Source organism: Narcine bancroftii, chromosome 8, assembly GCF_036971445.1.
Source record: "Narcine bancroftii isolate sNarBan1 chromosome 8, sNarBan1.hap1, whole genome shotgun sequence".
Lineage (NCBI taxonomy): Eukaryota > Metazoa > Chordata > Chondrichthyes > Torpediniformes > Narcinidae > Narcine > Narcine bancroftii.
In genome coordinates, this window is record NC_091476.1 from 30,171,054 (window position 1) to 30,198,276 (window position 27,223).

A 27,223-nucleotide genomic window follows, 5' to 3' on the forward strand; every position below is an offset into this window, starting at 1 on the left:
TTGCAGCACCCACCTTCATTTCCGTGCAATATTCAAGCTGGGGCATAATCAGTGTTTTACGTAGTTTCAGTGCTGGGTCTCTGCTTCTGACTCCATTCATCCTTGATGCTTCTGTTTGTGATAAACCCCATCTGCTTTATAACCAGTCCCTCAACGTGCCAGGTCAAATTCTTGTGTGAGCAAAATTGCCCTCCTCTGCTATCACTTTCCAGTTCAAGTGCTTTAGTTTCAGGTATGGACACATTTTCCTCTATTTGTAGATCCCTTCTGTTAAAAGGAAACCAGAACAAAACATGGCATTCCTAACCGGGGCTAATATCGTACAGTATTGCTTTCCTTTCTTGTGGTTGAATTCCACCTTTCCAGTTGCAGCTAAAACTCCTCTATTCCTTTGCTTCCCACCTCACTTCTATACCTCGGGAATTAAACAAGGATTTATCCCGAGCTCATTGGCAACAGACAGTAAAATCCGAGTTATCGGGAATTCAAGAAACAGTCTACCTCAAGCAACAGTAAATAGGTAAAATATATGAAAGTTTAAAATTGGCAGCCTCGGTGTCCAGTTCACTAATTCACGCAACACCATCATGACCCATCCCTTCGCAAACAAAGATGAACCCTGTGCCCTGTAGCTCTTCTGTCCTCACAGAACTTTTGTTCCATGTGAGCTTTAGGCACCATGTACCGCGGTAAGGACTTGGAGGTGAGTGCTTTCCCAGGAGAAACTCCTCCCTTTGGGTCCCACGGCACTGGGCCTGGTGAAATGCGAGGCACGACAGCCAGAGTAACGCAGGATTGCCCCGCAGTGGTCTGTTCCAAGTCCGGGCTCGCAGGCCATTGTCTTTATGGATCCTTCACCCACCGATTTTGCTGCTGCAGACCACTAGGGAAACTGTTTCCCATGCTCTGTCACAGCTGCCAGCCCCAGCTGCCAGACTGATGTGCTATTTGCCCATAGCTGGGGCCCTTTCCAGGTACTAACAGCTGGGCTAGCCGAGCCCATAGATTTGAAGTCAAAGTTACCTTCTCCTAGCCTTTGCCTGAAGAGGCAAAACCTGCAAGGCAGCAGGTGGTTTGAACCCACAGATCCACCCCTGGGAGGAGGGAGCTCCATCCATAACTGAATCCTGGTGTGGTTCCATCCTGCCTTCGCCTTGCTCCCCAGCACGGAGATGCTATCCTTCCAGCAGCCCGGACTGCAAGCATGGCTGCACTGTGCAAACAGGAGGTGCAATCTAGGAGGAAGAGATGCAAACAGACATCAACAGCTTCGCTCAGCGCTAGGCCAGGAGTAGGCCCAAAACCTCGGGCCCGAGTAGTTCACGCAGCCTCTTCTCCCGTCCGGCCCTCCTTCGATGCTGATGACATGATCCCAGATCTTGCACACCACACAAACACACAATTTCAAGCAATTGGAAAGTTCACTAATCCAGCATATCCGAATACCCATAGGTGCTAGCTACCGGTGGGGGGGGGAGGGGGGGTTACCGTATTATCATTTCCAAGTTCATCCAGACCCAAGTTTATGAGCACAAATGAATGAACAAATCCAATCCCTACTTCTTCTGTACTTCCTTCTATCCTGTTTGCTTCTGCATTCCCTATTCACAAGAAATCCATTCTCAAATGTTGTAGTTGTGAGTAGTATTTCATTCCAAAACTGAGTTTATTTGAGCTCCTGAAGCCAAATTTCTAAATCAGTTGCAATGTCACTTCCATTTGCTTGTGTTTGGCACATTCTCCTGATAATGAATACAAACTTTTGGAATATACCAGCTCCTGTTCTCATGATCCACCCCAAGTTCTGTGCTCCTGTCTTCAGTTCCATGCCCAACCCCAACCACTGCCCAAATTTAATCAGAATTTTCATTCTTGCCCTCCACTTGACTCCACACCCACTTAATCAATATAGTTCCTTTAAGTTCTGTTTTACCACAACTTTGCTCAGTACATATTGCAGCTTTTATCAAGTTTCTTCATGGCCCTGCTCTTGCCTTTTGCTATAATCAGCTGCCCTTTAAATCCTGGGCTCCATTCATTTCACTTCAATCAGTTTCTTAACCCTCATTACTTTCACCCAACATTGGCACACAGCTTCAACCACCTGCATCCCACATTCCAAAATTCCCCAGCACTCCTCTGTAAACCATTTTCGTTCATTAAGGGGTAAAACACAAAAGTCTGCAGACACCATGGTTAGAGCAAACAGTGTCCTTTATATAAAGATGGCATGTGTCTGAGCAAAAGGAAGGGGGTGAGGGATTGGGGGTAGGAGAACATTCTCAAAGGCAGGAGGTAATAGATGGATAAGGGAGGGAAGGCATAGCAGGAAGGGGAAAAGGGATGGTTAGGAGAAGAGAGGAAAGGGAGTGGAGAGCTAATGGAAGGAAGACAGGTGAAAAGGAAGAGAAGGAGAATGGAGAGTAGGCTAGCAGAAATTAGTGAAGTCGATGATAATGCCATCTGTTTGGAGAGCCCACATGGAAAAAATCAGGTGCCATTCCTCCAATTTACTGGTAGTCTTGATAGGATAGTACCAGAGGCCATGGACATACATTCGAGTAGGGGAGTGGGACACAGAATTGAAATAGTTGGCTATAGAGAGACTGATGTGACAAAGCAGTGGTCAGTGAAGCGATCTCCCAGTCTACACTCAGTCCCTCTGATGTCCATAAAGTGAGCGTTGGATCATTCATGATGATACTCAAATGTTGTTTCATTTGAAAGTCTTGCTTGGGGTGAGGGCAGAGGTGTTGAACTTCCTGCAGCCACAGGGAAAGGTGTTGGGTGGGAGTGGGTGGTGTGATTGGTGGGAAGGGATGGGTGCATGAGGGAATCATGGGGAGTGTGTGATCCCTATGGAAGGAGAGGGGAAAATGTGTGGTAATGGGATCATATTGTAGGTGCCAGAAATTATGGAGGATGTGTTGGATGCTGAGGCTGGTGGAATGGTAGACAAGGACAAGGGGAATCCTGTTTTTGTTACATCTGGGGAAAGAGGGGGGCAGGACAGATGAGCAGGAAATGGAGAAGATGCGGGCGAGTGTTGAGTTCATGGTGGTGAAGGGAAAGCTATGTTTGTGGAAGAAGGCAGACATTTTGGAAGATCTGGACTGGAAGCCCTCATCTTGGGACATATGCGACAGATATGGAATGATTGCAAGTAGGGAATCGAATTCTTGCAGAGAAGTGTAGTCAAGGTAGTTGTGGGAGCTAGTTGGTTTGTAAAATATGTCAGTGAAAAGCTTGTCTCCCGAGATCCAGGCAGAGAGATCAAGAAAAGGCAGTGTTGTTGGAGATGGTCCAGGTGAATTTAAGATTTGGGTGGAAGTAAGCAGTAAAGTAAATGAAGTGGTCAAGCTCATCATGGGTGCATGAGACTGCCCCAATATAGACATCAATATTGCAGAGAAAGAGTTGAGGAGCCTTTCCTGTGTAGGTTTGCAGTACGGATTTTGATGTAACATCATCTTCACCACAGTTTGTATTTTCTGTTGGAATACACATTTATAAAACATTTCAAATTAAATTTTACATTCAAAATGCCAAGATGCCATCTAAATTTGTTGTTTTCATATGAGTCTATTTGCTTAAATCAACATTAGTGCATGTTGCAGACAGTTTTAATGGGCACAACTTGAATTCAATTGTCATATCCATCAATGCTATGAGATCTTTACACTGTGCTCCATTCTGAATTCCAATACATTTCTTCCCTCATTACACTTAGCTCAAATTTTACCCTATCAGAAGCAGAGGTCAGTGGATAATATTAGATATTGTTTAAAGCAGATATTTTACTGTTGGATGAAGGTCCAGCCTTGAAGAATTTGACTCAAAATGTTGCAAATGCCTTTTCCACCAAATTAAGCCACTTGATCCTTTCAATTCCTCAAGCAGATAATTTTTTTCTTTGCTCTAGATTCCAGCCTCTGCAATCTCTTGAATGTCAGGCATGGGACCAATCTTATCAGTTTATCGACAGATTAAGTAACCACACCACTTTTAAAACAGGCCTCTACAGACTGTTAACTTAGGGCTTTTCAATTATTTTCAAAATAAATAGATCTTAGTCAGGTGCAACTAACTGTAAGCTGAGTCTAAGCATTGTAATGAAGTTGGCTTGGTGTGGGGGGGGGGGTGCGGGGGTCTTATCCTTAGTTATTATTTCTCACTGTTTTGGTGTCCAGCAGAACTCAAAGGATTCAGAATCCCGATGAATGAGGCAATTACTGGTACATATTACTTTTTAAAATCACCAAGAACCCGACTTAACATTTTCACAGACCCTTAGGATAAATTACAGACTCCAGGGCTGGTTGACTTGAAGGCAGAAAGACAGTCAAAAGATTTGGGTGACATGATTAGTGCAGTAGTTAACGCAATGCTATTACAGTGCCAGCAACATGGGTTTCAGTACGTTGCTGCTTTTAAAGTGTTTGAACGTTCTCCCCGTGACTACGCAGGTTTCTACCGAGTGATCTGGTTTCCTTCCACTTTCCAAAGATGTACCCATATGGTCATATGGGTGCATCTGGGCAGCATGGGCCCAAAGGATCTGTTGCTGTACTCCCATCTATTAATTTATATATAAAAATCACTAAAATCTGCAGCAATATCCAAGATTATCCAAATCACCTTGAATTGAGGAGTTCTCTGATGACAAAGACCTGCAATATATTGCAGCAAAGATTCCTTCCAGTATCTGTTGAAGGACGTGGGAATGAGCTGCCATCTACCGATTTTCTTTTGCTAACTATCAGGTTATTAATATCTTCCAGATAGAAGGATGACATGTGGATAATGCAAACACACATGATGGAAATCAAACACAATCTGCTGGGGAATTCACGAGGTCAAGCAGCATCAGTGGGAGATGAAGGTCGGCGCATTGAGCTGAAACTTTTTACCAAGACACAAGATGAAAATCTCCACAATGTATAGCTGAATGGATAAGGACTGCATGGTCATAAGCCTCAAATGTTAACTCAATTTCTCTCCTCGTAGATGCTGCCTGACTTGCTATTTCTGGGAATATGAGAGCTGTTTATTTTGGATTTTTTTTTTGTTTTTGCTCTCCCTTTCAAGAGTAGTTGAAAGACAAATACTCAGTTCGATGGAGGGAAACAAGCATTAGCTATGCAATAGCTCCATCAGAGATGTGGTGAGAAAGTTGCTCAGTGAATATCAATAGGCTTAAGTAGAGCAGTCAAAAGGAAAAGCTGTCAAATGGCCTTAAGAGAAACGTCAAGATGCTACATCTTCGAAAAATTGACCAGATTCCCACAACCATTCTGAAATGCATTGAACTGAATAAGGTGCATTGAGAGGAGTGAACATTATTTACCTTTTACAATTGTCTCATGGTGTGTTTTATTTTGTTTTGGTAATCTTGCTCATAGATAAAATAGATAGAATCAATACCTTTCTAAACCTACCCTCTATTAAAAAAAATGAAAACAAAGATGGTTTTTTTATTTCAAAAAGAAACATACTGAAACTACATTCAGATTATATGAAAAATATGTTTTTCATACAAGAGTTGGTATCGGTGCATTTTAAGAACCAAATATTCAGTGGTAATGATGATTACCTGAATTATACAAAGTTCATTTTCAAAATTTAACAAATTGTATGTTCAGTTATGTTTCTAAAATTGAAAAGCCAAGAATGCCAACTTGGTCAGCAGAGATGAGTTGGGCTGAAGGGCTCGTACTGAGTTAAAGAAGAAAATCTGTAGATTCTGGATTAAATGCAACACACACACACACACACACACACACACAATGGTCTACAACAAATATATTGGTATTAACACAATAAGCTGGAATTAATGAAGAAAATAGGCATAGAAACAGAGAAAACCTACAGGACAGTACAGACCCCCCTCAACCCACAAAACTGTACCAAACATGTCCCTACTTCAGAAATTATTAAGCTTACCCATATAAGGCTGTATCTGACCATCAGAACATTTATAGAACAAAAACTTTCAGGTGGAGTCTAAACAATCACATTTATGGAGTAGGGCCTGAAGTCTGCCTGCACTTTCCAACTGCTTCTTATAATTGTTAGTAGCATTGGCATTGATTCGCAACACTTAAGTAATCACACTTTAACGAGGTATGAAGGGATGATTGAAGCTGCAAGGAGACCTGAAATCAGTGGAGCTTTGAAATCAGTAAATACAGAGGATTAAGCAATTAAGGTAATCGCATCTGAACAAATCACAAACACCTATTAGACTGCTCAAAATATTTAGCAGGTGTAACAAATTGTAAACAACCATTTCTAATTGACTTTTATGGTGATGGGACAGTTATTGTTAGATACTGAATAGTTAAAATACCTGCTGCCATCCTATGATGGTACTTGAAACAAACCTTCCCATTATGCTTCAATACACCTGATGAACGATGATCTTATTTATGGTAAACTTGCATAAAAAGGATGGTTTACTTTCTGATTCAGATTTTTTGGCAGAGTGGATACATGACATTGCATACAATTCTGATTCGTTTTCTGTTGGGTGATGCAGAATTACCACTTATTGGTAGTGCATGGTAAATTTCAGATAATTCTTTAGTAAGGTAATTTGAATAATACGTATTTCTGGTTCTCCTTGCAAATAGCAACCATTTAACAGGAAAGAAATCATGAAGTTCTTCAAGCTATTAAATAGTTTCCAAATTAGATGGATATTCTTATTAATTCATGAGAGTGTTAAGTTGCCATGCTTGTTATTATCTCTTAGAAATGATGTGTGACTTTGGGCCCCATAAGCCTTATGACCTTGCTTTTCTTGATCATTCCAAAGAGAAGTTCAGCTCAACAAGCAACCTGCTCTGCATCTTAATGGATGGTAGATATTGCAGCCATGATGTAAAGGTGAAGAAAGGAGTGAAACTATGTGGGATGGATGAAATGAGCTGATAGTCTCGTTGTCTTGAAAGGTAAGCAGCTCATTGAGTGTTGATGAATATATCCAGAAAGTGAAGAAAATATCATTCCTCACCCAATTTGAGGGTTAACAATAGCAAAAAAGTTTTTGAGAGACAGATCAAAGTAATATCCCATGTAACACTTTCTGACTGACTATGGCTGTACTCTAGCCTACTCATTTTGTCTTACAGTACATTTTTGATTGATCCATTTGTGTTTATGATCAACAGCAACTCTAGCATGTTTATGGTGGAGACAGTGCTACTACTGAATATGAAGGAGTGGTGGTTAGGGCCTGTTTGAGGCAGTCATTGGGTGATATTTGGGGCAGACCAAGACATGGCTAGATGTTGTCCATGGCTTGGTTCATGCAGAAATATTACTTAATCAGTGCTGAGAATGGAATCTAATGATATGCAATCAGTAAAAAGTATTGAGGGATGGGAGACCATTAATGCAGAAAAGTGAGGTTGCCTTCGATGCATCTTATTGGCACTTCTGCTGGAATATAAATGGGTTGTAATGATAGGCTTTGAACCACCACCAAATATTTGCTTGTGTTGGCAAGTGAAAAAAAATGTTTTTAATTTATATCTTAAGCCCTCTAATCAAGGTAGCATCCTTGAGAATCTTTTATGCACTCTTTCTAGCTTAGTTTATCGGATCAGAGTCAGACATGCAGTGTTTCTGGAAGTCTATCAACTCAGTGAAGGATGCGCTTTGGTTTGCCCTAAACCTGTTGATCTTTCAGAATACTGAGATGTTGGTCTGGGAATGGTGCCAACTCTTGGATTCCAGGCTGCAGGAGTAGGTGCTGAGGGATGTACTGAGGCTTGGTACAGCCAACATGAGGGTGCTGTGGGAAGAACCACAGTCTAGTCCTATGATTACCGGGCATTGAGGGAGTGAGAGGAAGTCCCTCAAACAACAGGGGGGGGGGGGGGGAGAAATTACAAGGTTCCATAGTGGTTGTAATGGTGTATTGAGGGAATAAATATAACAATGTACGTTGATGACAATGTATAGCTATGACTAACATTATGGGTGTAAAAAGACTTTGAATAGTGTTTTTTGTTGTAACTAATTTATAGTGCATAAAGTTTTTTGTTTTAAAAAAAGTCATCTAATTGCTGTTTCATTGGGTTGTACTTGTGTAATCAGATGACAAAAATATAGATATGACATGAAATAATGACTTCCTTCTAATAGCATGGTGACAAGAACTGAACACAATCTCCTTGTGTGGCTGAACCAACATTCTATGCAATTGTTACCTGATGTCCTAACACCTACACTCAAGGAGGCCAGATATCTTCCTTACCACCCTGCCTGCCTGTGATCCCATGTTCTTGTGCCCTAAGGTCTCTCTGCTTCACAACCATCCCCCAGGGCCCTGCCATTCACTGCCTACATCCTATGCAAGTTTAATTTCCCAAAATGCATCCCTTTGCAGTTAAAATTAAACTCCTTTCTCTTCTATTCCTTTGCCCACATTCTCAGTAGATCCTGTGGTAACCTAAGAACCCAATTTTTACTGTTCACTATACCACCAATTTTGGTGACATCTGCAAACCTACTATTCATGCTACCTACACTCTCATCCAATACATAGGGCAACAACAGAGAACCCAATATCAATCCCTGTGGCATTCAGCGGGTCATAGGTCTCCAATCTGAGTGGGGGGGGTGGCGTGGAAACAACCATTCATTATCACCCTCTGCTACCAAGCCAATTTTGTGTCTCATCTGTTAACTCAGCTTACCTGCCACATGATTTTAGCTTTGGGGACAAGCCTACCATGTGGGCCCTTATTAAAGATTTTGCTGAGCTCCATGTGGATAATGTGTATTCCTTTGTTCTTGTCGATCCTCTTGGTCAGTTCTTCAAAAAATTCAATTGATAATTAAAAATTCATGAGTTGATTTCCCCACTCAAACCCATTCTGACTATTCCCATTGACTTATTGCCATTCCAATTGAAAATACATCACGTCCCTCAGAATCCATTCCCACCACTGAGAAAAAGTTCACCAGCCTTATCCCTACTGCCCTTCTCAAATAAAAGCATAGCATAATTAATCCTCTGGTGCATTACCTATGGGTTAATGAAAAGATGCAAATATCTATTGCTTCCTATAGCATCATGGGGTAGATCTGATCAGGCCCTAGGGATGCACTTTTATGCAATTCAAGACCTCTAATGCCTCATCCTATACATTGTTAGCATGATGTTAAATTGACATGAGCAATTTGCATCAGTGAGTCATTGCTGCTTTTCTTTACCATACACTTTGACAAGTAGGATACAGGTTAATATACAGTGGATTGCTTCCCTGATATAGTACCATCAATTTTTTTTGCTGATTAAAGTGACCCATTGTGTGATTAACTGATCCATGTCAGTCAAATACAAAGAGAAATGCTTAAGTATGTTGGTAATACTAACTTTCTAAAGTTGTGTATAATGACAGGCCAAAGTGTATGGTAAAGAAAAATAACTATGGCTCACTAATCCAAATTTAGTGGATTCAGAAGCCTACACTCACACCTCTTAAATATTTATCTCACTTATGTTTGACAAACCCTTTTAGTATCCTCACTATCCTGTTCAATATATTGATTCTGGCTGCATTACTAGAAATGTATACCACAGGTCAGCTTCTGGGATTAGACACAATAGCACTGAAGTTCTTTTAAACGTGAAATGAAAAGCTGCTAAAATGTTGTGCTGCAATTGCTGGTCTGAAAAAAAAATCATTATTTTTTCCATGGAAACAGAAAATACTGGAAATACACAGCAAGTGCAACAGTATTTGAGAGGAGAATGCATTTAATTGTTGGGGGGGGGGGGTGAGACAACAAAAGTTGTGTTTTTAACCCAATTTATTTGTAAAGCAGTCCTTCAAAACCAAGATGTGAAGGTCAATGTTAATTTATAGCACACATTTTCAACGAGTACCTTGGAATATTGCTATTTCCAGAACATTTATAAAAAAAAAAGTCTACATTGTAATGTGGTCAAAACTTAATCCTTGTGTGTACATAAATTATTTTCCCAGACTGTTCTTGCTATTGTCTCCAGGTCTTTCAGGAAATTAGCCGGACATTTCAATGAAGCTGAGCCTAATTTGTCCAGCTGATCATGTGCACAGTGGCCATCTCTCTAATAACTGTAAATTTGGTGCATTAAAAAACAACTAATGACCTTTGCATATTAGGGTCTTGAACAAAAGATCACAGCAGATTGATAAATGGTAATGAATTTAAGGTAGTGAATTTCACTCACTTCCTGTGTCAGACTTCGTTTTCACTGTTTGATTCATGTGCACAGTTTCAAAGTATGTCCACTCTAATGTCTCAGCAACTCCAAAACTAAGCACAACAGGGCATGTTGCTACGATACCTAAAAGACAAATCAGCTTGCAATTAACAGTCCTCTCAAGCACGGGACTCAGCCTGAGGAGGGGTGGGTGGGGGGGGGGGTTGCGCGCATTTCTCAGCCTGAGGGGTGGGGGGGGGGGTCACGCGCACTGGAAATGGAGATTGCAGCATGTCTCTCCCCCATGTTTTCCTCCCCTCCACAGCAGCCTTTGCTGCAGCTGTATTAGTTGTCATGAGAGAGTTTTTATGCTTCAACATGTTTACCAATGGTCTGTATTATGATGGTACGCTTGCTGCAAACGCTGCATGCAGCACTGTACCAGTCTGATCCTGTTTTACCCCATGAATTGTTTCCCCAATACTTTTTATATATTTTCCTCTGCATTTCCAGCTATTTTGTGGGAGAACTGTGTGTGATATGAAGAAGAAATATGTGTGATATGAAGGACAAATTTAGCATACCAAACAAAGCTAAAAGCTAATTTCTTAACACAGATGTCTTAAATATTAAGAAAACACTGGCAGCACAACTGAAGTTGTTAACTATATTGTCTCAAACTCATTGCAACATGCATTTTTATTTTTAATTAACCATAGCACGAGGAATAAAGGCAGCATTGTTAATATTTCAGATCAAAAGGAAGATCTTAAACCTTCCTCTTCTGAGGAATCATTTGTGTGATTCTGCCCTGTAAAATCAAAGGGGAAAAGGAAGTAATGCTGGACCTGATCACATTGATCCTGGCCCTGTAACACCGAGGTATTCATGCCACTGCAAGGCTTTCAATATACTGTAAACACTGGCTTTTTACCAGGTGCAGACTTGGTCACTCCAGTCGTTTTTGTCTGTGTATCCCTGTATTTCATCTACCTTGGAACTCAGCCAGGGAACCTGCATTTTACAGTTTATTCTGTCCTGCGAACACTGGGGAGGGTGTTTTTCTTGGCAGCTGATGATGGGTCGTTCTGATGGGCATGGTGAAGGTGGTGCTTTTCAATATGTAGAGCCTGTATCTCCTCCTCATTCTCAATGAACCAGTCGTGCTGATTGTGGGTGGAGGGCCCTAGCATCTTCAATGCAGATTAAAGGATAGCATCCTTGAAGCATTCCCAGTCATCCTCAGCGTTGCCTGCAAGGTGTCGGTCAGCAAGTTTGGTTTCTAAGTCTTCAGCCAGTTCTGAAGCAACAGTTAAAGGAGGACACTCTGCCAGTAGTGAATGTCCTAGCCAGGTTCCAGCACCACTAAAAGACTAGCTCACGCAGGAACTTGACCGAATGATGTCAAAACGTGGAGAGGCCCACAGAATGGGTGAATTCAATGGTGTGTGTCAAAAAGAAGAATGGTGACCTATGTGTGTGCATGGACCCAAATGCTTTGAATGCCAATATAAAGAGGGAACATTATCAGATTCCAATCAGGGATGAAATTACACGCGAGATAGCCGGTACAAAGTTTTTCACTAAATTGGATGCATCCCAGGGCTTATGGCAATTAAAACTGCATGAAAATAACACAAAATACAGAACATTAAATACACAGTAAGAGATTCTAACACGTGGGACAAGAAGGCCACTGTTCTGTAAATCCAAGATCCCACACAGTCAGAAAAGAGGATAGTCAAGTACAAAGGAGGAATTGAAAGAGACTGCTGAAAACAGAAGTGGCACTGAAAGAACAGATAAGTGCAGAAGATAAACCAGCACAGCAGCAGAGGCAATTGGTGTGTATTGTTGCTAAATTGAACATCTTAAGGAAAGTGGATGTGGTGATAGTGCTAATGATTCTCCTGACCACTAGAGGGAGTTGGAGATTAATGCTGCACTTTGGGTTGGATATATTTTTTTAAATGGCTTTAGCACAAGGTCATGAGTTGTTAACAAAATATTGTTAATATAAAGAACCAAAGTTTTTTTATTACTTAAAAAAAAAATTACAATGTCCTCTGGTTTGTATCTCATCTACCTTCAGTGGAAAAAAGCCTACATATTTGCTCTATCTATACCCATGATAATTTTGTATATCTCTATCAAATCTCCCTTCATTCTTCTTCCTTTCCCAAGAACTCAGTTCCTAAAGTCATGGCAACATCCTAATAAATTCTCTGCACTTTTTCAATTTTAATGATTTCTTTCCTGCAGCTAGATGACCAAAACTGTATACAATACTCCAAATTTGGACTTTTCAATGTCTTGTACAACTTTAACATAACATTGCAACTCCTAAATTAAATAATTTGATTTATGAAGGCCAATATTGCCAAAAATTCTCTTTATAACCCTATCCACCTGTAATGCCACTTTCAGGGGATTATGTTTCTGCATTCCAAGATTCCTCTCTTCTGTCACACTCTTCACTTGCCTACCATTTTACTATGAATGTCCTACTTTGGTTTGTCCTTTCAAAATGCAACACCTCACACTTGTCTGCATTAAATATCATCTGCCATTTTTCAGCCCATTTTTCTAGCTGGTCCAGATCCTTCTGCAAGCTTGCAAACATTCCTCACTGTCCACAATGCCTCGAATCTTAGTGTCGAATGAAAACTTGCTGATCCAATTTATCACATTACCATCCAGATCATTGATATAGATGACAGCAACAATAGTTTCAACACTGATTCCTGAGGCACACCACTAGTCACAGGCCTCCCAGTCTGCCAAGCAATTATCTACAACAACTTTCTCTGATTTCACCCATGTAGCTAAATTTGTGAAATCAAAGTTCTTAATTTGAGGAAGGTTAACTTCAAAGTCATCTAGCCTGGATGAAATGTGACCAATGTTTCAGAACTCTAAGTGCTGCAGGACATTGAGAAACTTTTCCAGAGATGCCTTAAGTACAGGATCGACAACGAGATAAACAGACTCGCCAAGGCAAATAGCGCCTTTGGAAGACTACACAAAAGAGTCTGGAAAAACAGCCACCTGAAGAAACACACAAAGATCAGCGTGTATAGAGCCATTGTCATACTCACGCTCCTGTTCGGCTCCGAATCATGGGTCCTCTACCGGCATCACCTACGGCTCCTAGAATGCTTCCATCAGCGCTGTCTCTGCTCCATCCTCAACATTCATTGGAGTGACTTCATCATCAACATCGAAGTACTCGAGCTGGCAGAGTCCACAAGTATCGAATCCACCCTGCTGAAGACCCAACCGCGCTGGGTGGGTCACGTCTCCAGAATGGAGGACCATCGCCTTCCCAAGATCGTGTTATATGGCGAGCTCTCCACTGGCCACTGAGACAGAGGTGCACCAAAGAAGAGGTACAAGGACTGCTTGAAGAAATCTCTTGGTGTTTGCCACATTGAACACCGCCAGTGGGCTGATATCGCCTCCATCATGCATCTTGGCACCTCACAGTTCGGCGGGCAGCAACCTCCTTTGAAGAAGACTGCAGAGGCCACCTCACTGACAAAACACAAAGGAGGAAAAACCCAACACCCAACCCCAACCAACCAATTTTTCCCTTGCAACCACTGCAACCGTGCCTGCCTGCCTGTCCCGCATCGGACTTGTCAGTCACCAACGAGCCTGCAGCACACGTGGACATACCCCTCCATAAATCTTCATCCGCCAAGCCAAAGAAAGAAAGAAGAAAAGAAAGTACAGGCTAGATACATTTTCATAAGGGGGAGCCAAAGTGCAAGATGAGAAAAATGGTGACATATAAAGATAAAACAAATAAAAGCATTAAAATCGCTCATAAATACTAAATGTAAGTAGCAATCAGACTGACTCCACATGTTTCAAACGGATATAAACAGGAAAATTAAATGACTAATAAAGGAGTTGTTCAAGGCACAGCAGGACGTGTCAAGCACCAATCCATCAGTTTCAACTTAGTCGAGGAAACAGTACACCAGGGTAGCCTTTTACCATGCGTTGGCTCTATGGTGTGCCAGTGGTAATCATTTTAATTATTTCTTGCCTGGAGTCGCTTGGCTAATGGCATAACCCAGGGACGCCATCTTCAATTTAAAGATGGCGGCGCACCACTGACTTTCCGCAACAATAGATGATTTTAAAAAAATACTGAGTTTCTTCTGCATAAGATATGTTTTTAAGCTTGCTTTACCTCAACAATTGATCCCCTGTGAGGTAAGAAATAAACCAAGATGTACTATGGCAGTTTCTTTTCAATGTTCCCCTCTCCCTCCCTCCCTCTGCTTACTTGTAGTTTTTATTTTCCCACTTCCCATCACATTTTCTCCATCTTAAAACATTCATACTCCTGCTGAATGAAGTGTAAAATCCCTAGCAATGATGTACGAGTCAGGCTCGCCGTGGTTTTCCGATGTGATTTTTCTCCAGCACCACTGGAGCTACCCACCAAAACCATGGCGGCTGCATGCAAGTCCATTCTACTGCTCATCCCTCTGCTGGATAAATTTGGATCTGACTTGCAGGATGTAGTTTGCTGCCCCTGCACTCAACAGAGGAAAAATTGTTGAACTTTGAGGTGACAGAGGAAAACCAGCATAGATTTGTTCAAGGCAGAATATGGTTGATTGAGTAGATTGAATTATTTAAATAAGTTTATGATGTCTGCTGAGAGGAATTATACCAATATTTTTTCTCTATATAGATATAGAGATGGAGAGAGAGCGAGAGCGAGAAATTTTAGATGATTACCAACGTTGATGTTAATAGAATAAAAGAATCATAGTTTAAAAAATTCTCGTGTAGAAAAGAAATGTGGTAAAATGGCCTTTTGGATAGAAATCAATGGTATTTCCCAGTGGCCACTTTTGGGAGCAATGTTTATTTTCCACAAAGACTAATGACTTGAATAAAATTGCACATCGTACCAAACTTGGAGTTGCAATAAGAACTCATGACCAGGCATGTGTAACCTAATTGAAATAAGTGTAAAGTGATTCATTTTGGCAGAAAGAAGACATCCCTAAAATGGGCTATTACACTCATTTTATTCACAATTTAGGAACCATATAAAAGTTCTTTTAAAGGTACAGGAGAAACTTCTCCTTGTTTAAGGATGAAGGACTCAGCTGAAATTCTGGAGTGAAGATGATGAAGCTATTGGCCTTGGAGCAAAGAAGAGCAGTTTGGCTGAAAGAGGTGGTTTATGACTAGATAAGTAAAGAGATGATTCAACGACAAATGGCTTATTGACCAGGGATACAGATTAAATGTGATGGGCAAAAGATACAAGGAGTAACCTTTATCTAAAATAAGTTGATTATTGTCTGGAATGTGCTGACAGGAAAGTGGTTTTGAATATAAAAGTGAAGAGATCTCACTGAAATTATATTAGGACCTAGTGAAACAGCAACTTGGATATTGTTCACTGATCTGCTTTTTTATTTATTTATGGGATTAATAAAAGTATAATGAAGGAGGTGATTCCTTGGAAAGGGGAGGATTGTCCTTTGAGAAGAGATTAAGCAGATTGGCTTTATGGATTTTTTGAGTTTAGACAAATGAGAGGTGCTCTCATTGAAACATGTCAATTGCTGCTTTGGTTTGGCAAAATAGATGTGGGGATGATGTTTCCCCCAGCAAACCAAAAAGTTAGTCTCAAAATGAGTCCTTTCAGGACTGAAATGAGAAGAAATTTCTTCATCCAGAGAATGTGGTATGCTTGAAATTTTCCTCCCAAATGCTGTGTAAATTCAAATACTGTGTAAATTCAAGAAGGCTTGTTGGATACTCAGCAAAACAAGGAAAATGGAGCTCATGGAAAGGAATATGGTGTCATCCACAATGTTGTGGAATGACAGGAATTTATCCTTGCATTCACTTCTTCTCCCTTGTTGGAAACCTTCAATCATTCATATTTTCTACAATTCTATATATTCCATGATTTTCTGTTGAGTCACATGAGAAATGCAGTTATGTATATTTTGCCAATCTGATGCAAAGAATAAGGACGTAAATGCAGCCATTCAGAATTTCATTGCTAAGTATTTTTCAACCAACAGTACTGTTGTTTCCTTATAATTAAATACTTTTGGGCAAGATTTCTTTTCATGACATACTTTGATTCTAATCCAAAAACCAATAGGGAGCTTTTTGTGCTGCTCTACTAAAACCTGACATTTTGTTCGTACACAATCAAACAAGAATTATACACTTGTGTGGCCGATGATATTTAGCTTCATTGCCAAGAGAATATTGTTCTGTCCCCTGAGCTCAGCTTTATATTTTTATTGCTGGTCAAAGCCATATTTTGGATTGCTTATTTTATCAGATGAGAATTTGCACTAGTTATGAGAGCAACTATAGCATTTGAGTTGAAATATCAGGCAAACACAAATCCTGGTATATTTAATTTGAGCTTTCCAATACAGAATATAACATGAAAACAATGATGATAAATATATTTTATTTGAAGAAATCTACCCATGTTAGATTTAAACTAATGCTGAGGCCTCATTTTATGTGAACATAACGAGATCTTTCAGTGTAAGTTTCAAAGTACAGCAAAATACCCATTATCCAGCATCTACGGGCATCTCAAATGCCAGATATGCAAATTTTCTGGATGACTGAGACTTTATTCCAATGCTTAACAAATACACCGATATTAAGAATACAAGGTTGAAAAGACCAAGTGCAAAATATAAAATAATTAAAATATATATCAGTATTATAGTCTTTAATTATATGAAGTTCACTTTAATCAGATAATTCCATTATCTTACAAAATTTAAATTTGAACACTGGTTGCTGGCGCTGTAACAGTATTGCGCTAACTATGCCACCTTCATAATAATCCCCTCCCTCATGCTGACAACCCAGCTTACCTCCACGCAAGTATCCCAGTCAGGCCCTCAGTGCACCTTTCTTCAAATTCCAGCTCCATTTGGGAGCCCTGCCACAGCATAGCCATGCCACCATCATAATGAATCCCCTCGAATCCCCTGTCCCCACATTTACAGATAAAGCCTCACTAATACATTTTAAAAATAATACAAATAAAGATAGTCTCTTACCAGGCAGGGATAGGGAGACACTTTGGGAGAGTCGCCCCAGTAGTGAATAGCAATGGCCAGCTCTTCATCCTAGGTGTCACCATTTTATTCAAACTGCTGCTGCAGGCAGGACATGACCAGGGTGCTCTACTAGCTCAATGTTTGCACCTAAGGGGTTGTGTGTTGCTTCAGAGAAAATTTACTATAACAATTTTAAATTTATTTTTTTAAATTCTATCTATGTATTTATTTATTTATTTCCTCTTTTTGCTGGCTGATTGAGTTTCAGATTGATTGAGTGCTGGATAATGGAGATTTAACTGTACACTAATTGAAGAGGTTTTCCCCATACAAACATATCTGCTTATTTGCTAATATCAAATGGAACTGCATGCTATTAGAACAACTGGAAAGTCGGTGATGTTATATCTGTATTTTTTTCACTAGGGGTATATCTTTTAACAACTTCAGAGACACCATGTCATCAGACTTCTGAAAACCCATAAATTCTTGTCGAGTGATTTCATAGAAATGTTTCTTCATACGAGTGATTTGTCACAATCTCCTCACCCCCCCCCCCCCCCCAAACCACGTTTCTTGCTTAGAGGTTATGAACTCTTCAATATGGTGTTTCTATGAACCCAGGCAAAGGTTAAACAAAATGACCATTAAAATGATCATAATCCAAATGGAAGTATGATCCTGCTTTCTTTGAGTCAATAAAAAGTGACCATTACAATGGCCACAGCATCTCTGCTCTCTCTTGATAAAGAAAAACAACTGAAGTGACCACCTTAATTTGAAGTCACTTTAATTCTGAGTCCAGAAGTCTTTGGTTGAATACTAAAGGCTGCTTTTTCAAGTTTTCTCAAATCACATGACTTACTTGAGCAATACATGTTTTTTTTGTTTCAATTTCCCAAAAAAATGTTTCATCTGGCAGATGGCTGTTTGTTTGAACAGGTGTCTCTTGGAGTAAATATTCTATTGTCCATCTTTTCAATTGAGAACAATGACTCTGGGTTTTATGGCCTTCTTTAGTTGCCTTTGTGTCTGATGATCATCTCTGTGTGAGTGTGTGTTCCCTGTTCCAAACCCCTACATTAACTTGGGCTTGTAACAGTTTAAAAATGTCTCCACCTTTCACAGCCCATTGGGATTTTTTTTATTGTAAATGCAGTAAGCTCTCTCTATAGTGCAGCCTCCTGATCCCTTTAATGTTGCTTCATTTTGTATAATGCATCCCTGCTGTCTCTGGGTGCAGACTTCTTTAATGGTGCAATAATTCTGACCCACACACATATTAAGGCCCTGATAGGGGGAAGATTGATTCTGCACTTCAAGGAGAATGTGTTGGCTTTGGATGAACAGTCAGAGGGAAAAAGAAATGTACAATTTATCTTAGACTAATATTTCTAAGAAGTCGTGCAATAACCAAAGCTTCAAATGGAATCAGGACTGAGATCCAATCCAGCAGAGAATCAGAAGCCAGGGAGAAATTTAAACCTGAAACAAAAATTGAATCATCTCCAAAAGATGCTTGATGGTAATAACTGAGATTTGAATAGTTCAGCCCTACTGGAGAGTGATATTAAACTTGCTTCGATCCATTCAAACATAACCTGGTATTATGAGCAACCAACACCAGAGGAGATGGGTTAAGAGTGTAAGGGGAAAAGTTGAGGGTGAAACTTCTTCACACATAGAGTGGCAGGAGTGTGGAATGAGCTTCCAGCTGAAGTGGTGACTAAGGGCTCAATTTTAACATTTAAGAAGAATTTAGACCAGTACATGGATGGGAGAAGTATGGAGGGCTATAGACTGAATGCAGATCATTGGGACTAGGCAAAAAGAAATGATTTGGCATAGCCTAGAAGGGCTAAAGGGGCCTGTTTCTGTGCTGTAATGTTTTATCGTTCTAACACAGAAGGGGATGTTCTTGAGGCAAGTAAATCTTTCTACTTCTGTTATTGCTGAGAACTGTAATCATACACCTGGTTTATACATAAATGTTGCAAAACTCAGCAAATCACACAGCATTTTTTATGTAGTGCAGGTAAAGTTATATAAGCAGCATTTCCAGTCTGAGCCAAAAGCAGGTAGGCACCTGACTTCAAAAAAAATACACCTGGTTCAGTGACTGACCTGGGCTTCACACCAGTAACGATAAAAATTGTGTTCTGCTGAAGAACACTGAAGCACTTTTAGGAATATTTTTCGCTACCTTTTGTCAAAATGCTGATGGAGAAAGGAAGAATGTTGCAGATATCTTGAGTTGTCAAAGTGAGTTGTTTGTCATACACCTGAGTAAAATGTACAGATTTTCTGAACTTCTCTCTTACTGCAGCCTAACAGTATGTAAGATGCACCAAATGCAACAGGAAAAAATTAAATTGGCAAAATATGACAAGACAGAAAATGTAACGCGATATCTCCAAAGAAAGATAATTAACTGTTCACAGCTACAGTTAGTGCAAAAAAAACTGATGGTGATATCAGATTACAATGGTTAGGGTGGAACAGTTGGGGGTCAAATACCTGATAGCTATTGGATAAAAACTGTTCTTGACTTCAGACTTCTGTGTTTTGCACCTGAAGGGCCCAGCGAGAGGAGATTGTGTCCAGAGAAGATAGGAGTCCTTTATATTTCTTGTTGCTCTCTTAAGGTAGCATTTCTCACAGATGCTTTCAATGGACAGTTCGTCAGTGCCCATGATGGACTTCCTCGATTTTCCACTTATTGAAGTTTTCTGCATTTCCAGTCACCAAAGTTTCCAAACCAGGCCATAAGATCAGGAGAGAGGAAAAAATATAAAGGGGATTTGATGGGCAACTTTTTCCATACTGAATATGATGGGTATGTGGAACCAGGTGCTAGAGGTCGATGTGTGTACAATTACATGTTGGACAGGTACACAGAATGGTTCAGATGGATATTGGCCTCATACAGACAAATGGGACTGCTCGGGTAGTCACAAACACAGAAAATGCTAGATGAACTCAGCAGGTCTGACAGCATCCATAGGAGCTAAAGATGTATAATTGATTTTGTTTGGCCTAAGCTCTTCTTCATTGTATATGCTTATGCCTCAAAGAAAAGCTCTGATCTGGAAATTCAATTATATACCTTTACCTCCAATGGATGCTGTGAGACCTGCTGAATTTCACCAGTATTTGTGCTTTTAAACTATAATCACAGAATCTGCAGACTTTAGCATTTCACTCTACTCGGATAGGCAACTGCATCAGCGTGAACAGTTGGGCAAAATGATCTGCTTACTTGTTGTCTAACTCAACGATTCAGTGGGTGTCCAGTTTCAACTCCTCATTCTCTAGTTCCACTTGATGGTGAGCAATCTCGGAGTGCTGCAAACATCAAAGCTTCATTTTGGAGAGGCCAGACTTTCCTCTGAAGTATTTGTGCTGCAGTTGTGGCTGGAGTTCTTCAGAGTAAATGCCAAATAAGAAGGACCTGTCATTTTTTTTTCCAAAGTTCATCCAAGCTTCAGAATGTAAGGGCTATAATAACTTGCTTGATATTTACCATGAAGAATTTCCTCTCACATTGATTGTAACCTTCTACTCAGTGACTGGAAGCCATTTTAGAGATTTCTGATTTTAGTGGCTCTTTACCATCACATGCCTATGACAAATTGACCCATATAGCAGTTAGCATTATTGTCTCATCAGAATGTTCAGTAATCTAAAATGTTTAAATAAGAGTATCAAATAACAATAGACATTTAAAATGCACATGTTAATTTCTTAAGTTCATTAAAGTTGAAAGAGTGCTTTATGCATTCTCTGTGCCTTTTGAAAATATTCTTGCCAAGGAATTTATTTTTGGTTTAAACTACCATCAGTGCATCATAATCCACCTTCACAATTCACTCCTTTGGACTCAATACTCTGGAACGACTTTATAGCATGTTTCTTGCTGCCAGCTGGGGATGAATTTGTGGGCACCACTCTTTAGAGTTAAATACCTGTATCAAATTTGAGGATTTGGACTGTTTTGTAACAATTTTCCACTTGCAGCAAGAAAATCCAGTTCATGCACGTAAATGTGCTTTCCAATCAAGTTATGATGACATTATAGGAGAATCTCTCAGGATCTTTTAAGTTTTTTTTACCACTAAATTGCTCAATGCTACCAGAGAACTTTAAAATATTTTAGCACTGATTTCCATTTCATTACTGAGCAGTATTTATATATATATATATATATATATATAGAGTAAAATTCCTATCATCTAGTCTCTGACCATTTGGAAATTGAATGGCTCACCATTTAGCTCTGGTGAAAGAAAGAAATGATGTAAATTGACATAAACAGCTGTCTAAAATCATGCATTTGAAAATGCACCATTTAATTACTTATGATGATGCTTGCTATTTACCCCCGAATACTCACAGGGGCTACAGTTCCCGAGCTCTCTTAACACATCTAATTCTGTGGTTATGCTCCCTGGAAATTTCCCTGGATCAGTTTCCACATTTCCTCTTGTGTTGCCGAGGCTTGAATTCTAATGCTTCCTTTAATGTAAAATTTATTATTCCATTGTGCATCATTCAAAGAAATTGAATTAAATATGTGATGAAGCATTAATAAAATATGACAGGTCAGAAAATCTATTTGTCTGCACCTCACAATCTCAAACATAATGAAAGTTTAACTGTAATTATGTAAATAAATTGCAATTTTGTAAAATAGTGATCTTTGCCATAATATTAAAAAAACCCACATTTTAGTTTATTAGTTGGCAATAAAAACCATACATATTGTTCTGAAAAGTTTGGAGGCTTTTAAAATATTCTTGTTGGAGCTTGACCATTTGCGCAGCCTAATTCAGTCCTTTCACAAATATATTACAATGGACAATGAGGATAAATACCATTAACAACATGACTTGGTATAAATAGTGAATTTGGAGATTTTATCACACTTTTGCAAAAGTTCCACATTTTACAATTTAAATAAAGGGGGCGAAATGTAACCGATTTCTGTTGTTTGTCACTTGTTCTCCAGCAAGATCATGACATATACCCTTTAGTATTACGATGTGTACAAATGTGGCTGATTAGACCAATCCAAACTCAAAGCTCTGGTCATATATGTGACAGAGGTTTAAGGATGTTGCCATTTTGGTGGTTCTTGATTTTCGAGCTGCTCTTTTTCTTTGCTTACTCCATTCTAGCTTCTTCAGAAAAAGCACCACATTTTATGTGGGTACAACAATAGGTCAATCCAATGCTTGCTGTTCTTAATGGTGCAGGTCAATGTTGAAATTTTTCAGGGATTTTCTTGGAGATTTTTGGAATCTTTTCCTGTCCACCACATGGCCAGTTTCCCTCAGTCTGTCCTCCATAAGTAGCTGCTTTGGTACTCTGTCCTCTGGTATTTTCCCAACATATTGCCCATCTGATGTGCAGTTCTTTCAACAGTGTGTAAAAGCTGGGGACATTTGTCTGGGATGGAATCTTGGCTTTTGAGGTGAAGTATTCTGCACAGAGAGGCAATATGGAAGGAGTTAAGATGTCTCAGAAACAATGAATAAGTTGGGTATGAGAACAGCAAAATACACTGTCATCTTGGTCTTCAGGTCTTCTATTCCCACACTTCTCAGGCTTTCAAAAGCATGGCTGCTTTTTGCTGTCCTGCTCTTGACTTGAGAAAGTTTTGCCAAAGTACATGAACGTTCACAACTAAATGACTCTTCACAAAGATGATTGCTTCTGTGTGTGAGGAGTTGGTGTTGATTGGTGCATAACCTCTGTTGTCTTTGTGCTAATTGTATCTTGAAATTATCACTGAACTTTGTAATTGTACCTTGCAATTGTAATCAGAGATATGGGAAGAAGTGAAAGATCTGAAATAGCGATTTAATTTTTGAGGACTTCAGTCATGTCTTAAGAGATGGCCTTTTGGGAAGCCTAAATGATGAAAGAATCCTGTCAAATTTGTTAGGCACAGAACCCTCATGTCTGATCTAGATTGCAGAATTGCAATTTCAGTTTAGATGACAGCCAGAAATGCCAAAACATTTTTCATCTCTCACAGGCCACAGAAGTATTGGTATGCTACTGTTAAAAAGATTTATTCTAGAGTATTCATTTCCCATGTGTTTATGAATTTAAAGTCACTGAATGCCACACATGCCATATAAAAAAACCCACAAGCCACTGCCATATAATGTGAATAATATGTAACCGGGGCATTGTTTACATCTGCAGATAAGTTTTACAAAACCACTAAGAGATGCTGTAACTTGTACAGCATCCGCATGAATACAGATATGGCAGATTTTAATTTTTATCGTGTCTACACAGTAGATGTATAGCAATAAAATTGAAACATCACATTGCTAATCAATAAGCAGTTTCTAGTAATTTAGGTGCAGTAGCAGATCATTACATTAGGTGTAGGAATATAAATGATGAAGTTTGGAGACCTACAGAAAGAAATGATCAGTTTCAAAACATCTACATAAAGTCAAAAAATACTGGGGCAAATATAAGGGATACAATGTTTCTTAAAAAAAAATGGCTAGCTTCTTGAGTTACCATTATAGCTATACTGGAAGATCATTATAGTTGAGTAAGAATTGCTCAGAAGACTGAGGTTAAATTGGAACGATGTATTAATTGTTAATATGGATTTTCAGAAGTCACCTTTGAAGATACAATGACACATTAGATGAACATCCCTAATCAATTATTCAAGATAATATCATCAACTAACATTGTGGGTTATAGCCAGGAAAAAGCTCGGCATTTGCAATTTGCACTTTGAACAATATTAAGGAAGCTATCTTCAAGTTGAGAAGGAAGAAATGGTATTATGCTTCGCATAAAGAAAGGTTTCTATTTCTTCAAGGTAAAACCTGCTGTCTTACTAAACCATGATCAGAAATCCTGGGCCTGAACACAATAATTCCACTCAATGGTTTTTAGAATGCAAAAGGAATAAATGTGTTGTCACAGTGAAATAAAATGCTATTGCTGGCGCTCTAGAAAAATTACTGCATGCAGTTGAGAATTTTCCAGTCACAGTCACATGGCATCAGCAAGGATACATTTCTGGAGTGAGTGCACAAATCTACTTTAAGAGAATGGACCAATGTTTAAATACAGAAATGCTGCTATTCTATGCCAAAAGTCTTGAAGCATTAATATTTCAATATCAGGTGAGGCAAGTTCATTAACCTGCTCTCAGGTTCTATATTTTGGACAAGTACATGGAATTTTGTGTATTATCCAACAATTGATTCAAATTTAAAAGCAATAATGTCAATGTTTACTGCATGTAAAGATTATAGAACCATACCACTTAGACACCAGCTCAGTCATAGAATGGTTGTTCCTTTGTGTAATTAAAATAAATGACATTTGTCTGAAAGAAACCACCAATGTCCTGCCCATTCCCAAAAGGTAGTGTCACATTTTAGCTAACTTTAATTTTTCAATGACTTCCTGATTGGTTGAATTGCCTCCACAGTGACTGTTTATTTATTTATCTTCTTTGTCTTGTTTACCTTGAGACTTGGGTTGTTATTCTTGCACCATATCATGAGATTTTCAACCTCTTCTGCAGGCCAACTACTGTTATATCATCTGCAAACTTGATATTTCTGCTGGATATGGTAATGCAGTCATGGTTCAGTAGTATGAATAAGAACCCTGTGGTGTGCCTGTGCTCATTGAGACAGAGCCTGATGTTCTGCAGCCAACCCAGACAGATAGTGCTCTTTCCGTTAGGAAGGCCAGAATCCAGTTACAGAGAAAAATGTTGAGATGCAGCGAGGACAGCTTCTCCACTATCCTCTAGGGAATGATCGTATCCAACACTGAGCTGATGTTGATGAACAGCAGGCTAGCATATGAAGTGTCATACTCTGGGTGGGTCAGGACAAAGTGGAGAGACAAGGCTATAGTATCATCAGTAGAACAATTTCTTCTATGAGTGAATTGAAATTTGTCCAGTGTCCCTGTGAGGTGTGCTTTGATGCATTCCATCAGCAGACGCTCAAAGCATTTCGTAATGGTGGAGGTCAGGGCCACGGGCCTGTAGTCGTTGATTCTTGTTACTGTCACCCTCTTTGGTACCAGGAAGTGGAGAGAAATGTAGCGCCAGGAAAATCACGTGGCCACAGATGGAATGTGTGCACTTCGCAGCCCGTTCAGGAGGTGAGGGCTGTTGAACCTACCAGCAGTGTATCTACCAGCTGTGTCACTGTGACATAAAATATCACTAGAAACACAAAATTACACTTCCATAAAGTAGAAAAGTTTGCAGAACAGTTTAAATTCTTGTAATAAACTTCCAGTGTCTCTGACTGAATTTCTGCTGGAAGTCAAAAATAAGAAATGTTGGGTGGGATATGATCTTGTGTTGAATTCCTATTAAACCCATATTTGCAGATGTTTTGAATTCCCTGCTGAAGAGGACCATGGAGGCTTAATTACAGAGTATATGTAAGAAATAAATTAATAAATTTGCACATAATAATGGGATCCACTGGGATATGGCGTTAGTACAAGAAAATGGCAGTGAGGTGAAAGATCGTATAAGTGGCAGGCTAGCCTATTTCTGTTTCTATTTGTTGCGGTCATGTTATTTGGTTTAAAGCAGGATTAGAAGTGGCAAGGCAGACAGACATGGGTATTTCCAAAACAAATCAGTTTGGTGGTGGAAATTAACCAATAGAGTGAGAGCAGAAGAATCAGGAGGTCAATGTGGGAAATTAAGTCGAGAGGTAATCATTAAGTTGTGAAATGGGGCAAGATTATGGATCAATTTGGAAACATCAATCTGAAAGTACAAATCATCTCAGTTGGGTGTCAGGAACCAGTGAGGCTCAAAGAATAAAGTGACCTGTGCCCAATGTTTGCACTCAATAGAATGTATAATAACTCATTACCTTCACAATTTGAAAACAGCATAAATACATAAAAGCAAGAAGAGATGGCATCATATTTCAGTAACCCATGGAGAATGCACGGATTACTTTGAAAGAATATATTTCCATTGGGATAATAACTATGTAAATAAAGCCATAGAGACGAGCTTAATCAAGCCTTTATTCTTTGCAGTGAATGTTCTGATATCTTCTTATTTGTGTCTTTTTAACATAACAGTAATAGAATGTTACAATGTAATAACATGCAATAGAGAGCACATTTGCTCCAGTGGAAGTGATAATTGCTTGGCAGTAATGGGCACCTAACCTCACATTGATAATGGCCATCTGTGCATGAACTGCAGCTGGATGGAAGTAAATGTAACTTGTATTTCACCTCTTTATTTCACAGAGTGAAATAATTGGCTTTTAGTCATGCAGAAATTCCTGACCCAATGCATGGTAGACCTGGTTGGATTTTTCACCTCAGGAGCAAACCACACAATTGTGAAACAGTGAAAAGTATATTTAAATTTTCATCCACTCTGCAGTTCTGGGTTGCACTACCAATCAACCACAATCAGACAGAACAGCTTGTATGTTGCTGGCTTGGTTCCAAGGCAGGTACTGAAGAAGGGGGTTGGCATAACATCGTTAATGGGGAGGGGTCACAGGTTCAGGGGGCGGGCCAGCCATATATACATCTATACGCATAGTGGTAACACCACATGGGTGAAGTGAATTAAAATGTGTGATTTTACAAGACTGGAATCATGAAAAATATGCTGTGTGAATACTGCAAAATCACCATGATCCTCCAGAATAAAAATTGTCTGTTACAGAACCGCAATAATTTGATCCAAGTCAGAAATGAGGAGTGTTATGGACCATGGACTGTCATTATAATGGATGGATTTCTGCTAAGAACTCCATGCAACTTGTGGTACAGCTGAGTGCTGACTCGCTAATTGCTTGGAATTTTGAGAACAAAGGGAGAATCCTGCTGTGAAGCAGAGAAAGGCAGTTGGAATGGCAGAGGGCAGCTGTGTGAAATGCACATG

The 27,223-nt window shown here is 39.5% G+C and overlaps 1 long non-coding RNA gene across 20 annotated transcripts in view; it reads right to left on the minus strand.

Annotated features, from left to right (window-relative positions):
• Positions 1 to 27,223, minus strand: part of LOC138740571 (uncharacterized) — a 589,788-nt gene that overhangs the window by 180,903 nt on the left and 381,662 nt on the right. For 13 of the 20 annotated variants that reach the window (XR_011343011.1, XR_011343022.1, XR_011343026.1 and 10 more), the window contains one exon: positions 10,229 to 10,345. The exons of 4 other annotated variants lie outside the window; for them this stretch is intronic. This is a non-coding gene — a long non-coding RNA (uncharacterized lncRNA). Of the gene's footprint in view, positions 1 to 60; positions 268 to 1,023; positions 1,236 to 10,228; positions 10,346 to 19,832; positions 20,013 to 20,542; positions 20,906 to 27,223 lie in introns of those variants that run through there. 3 more of the 20 variants (XR_011343013.1, XR_011343008.1, XR_011343015.1) reach the window with 3 other exon arrangements.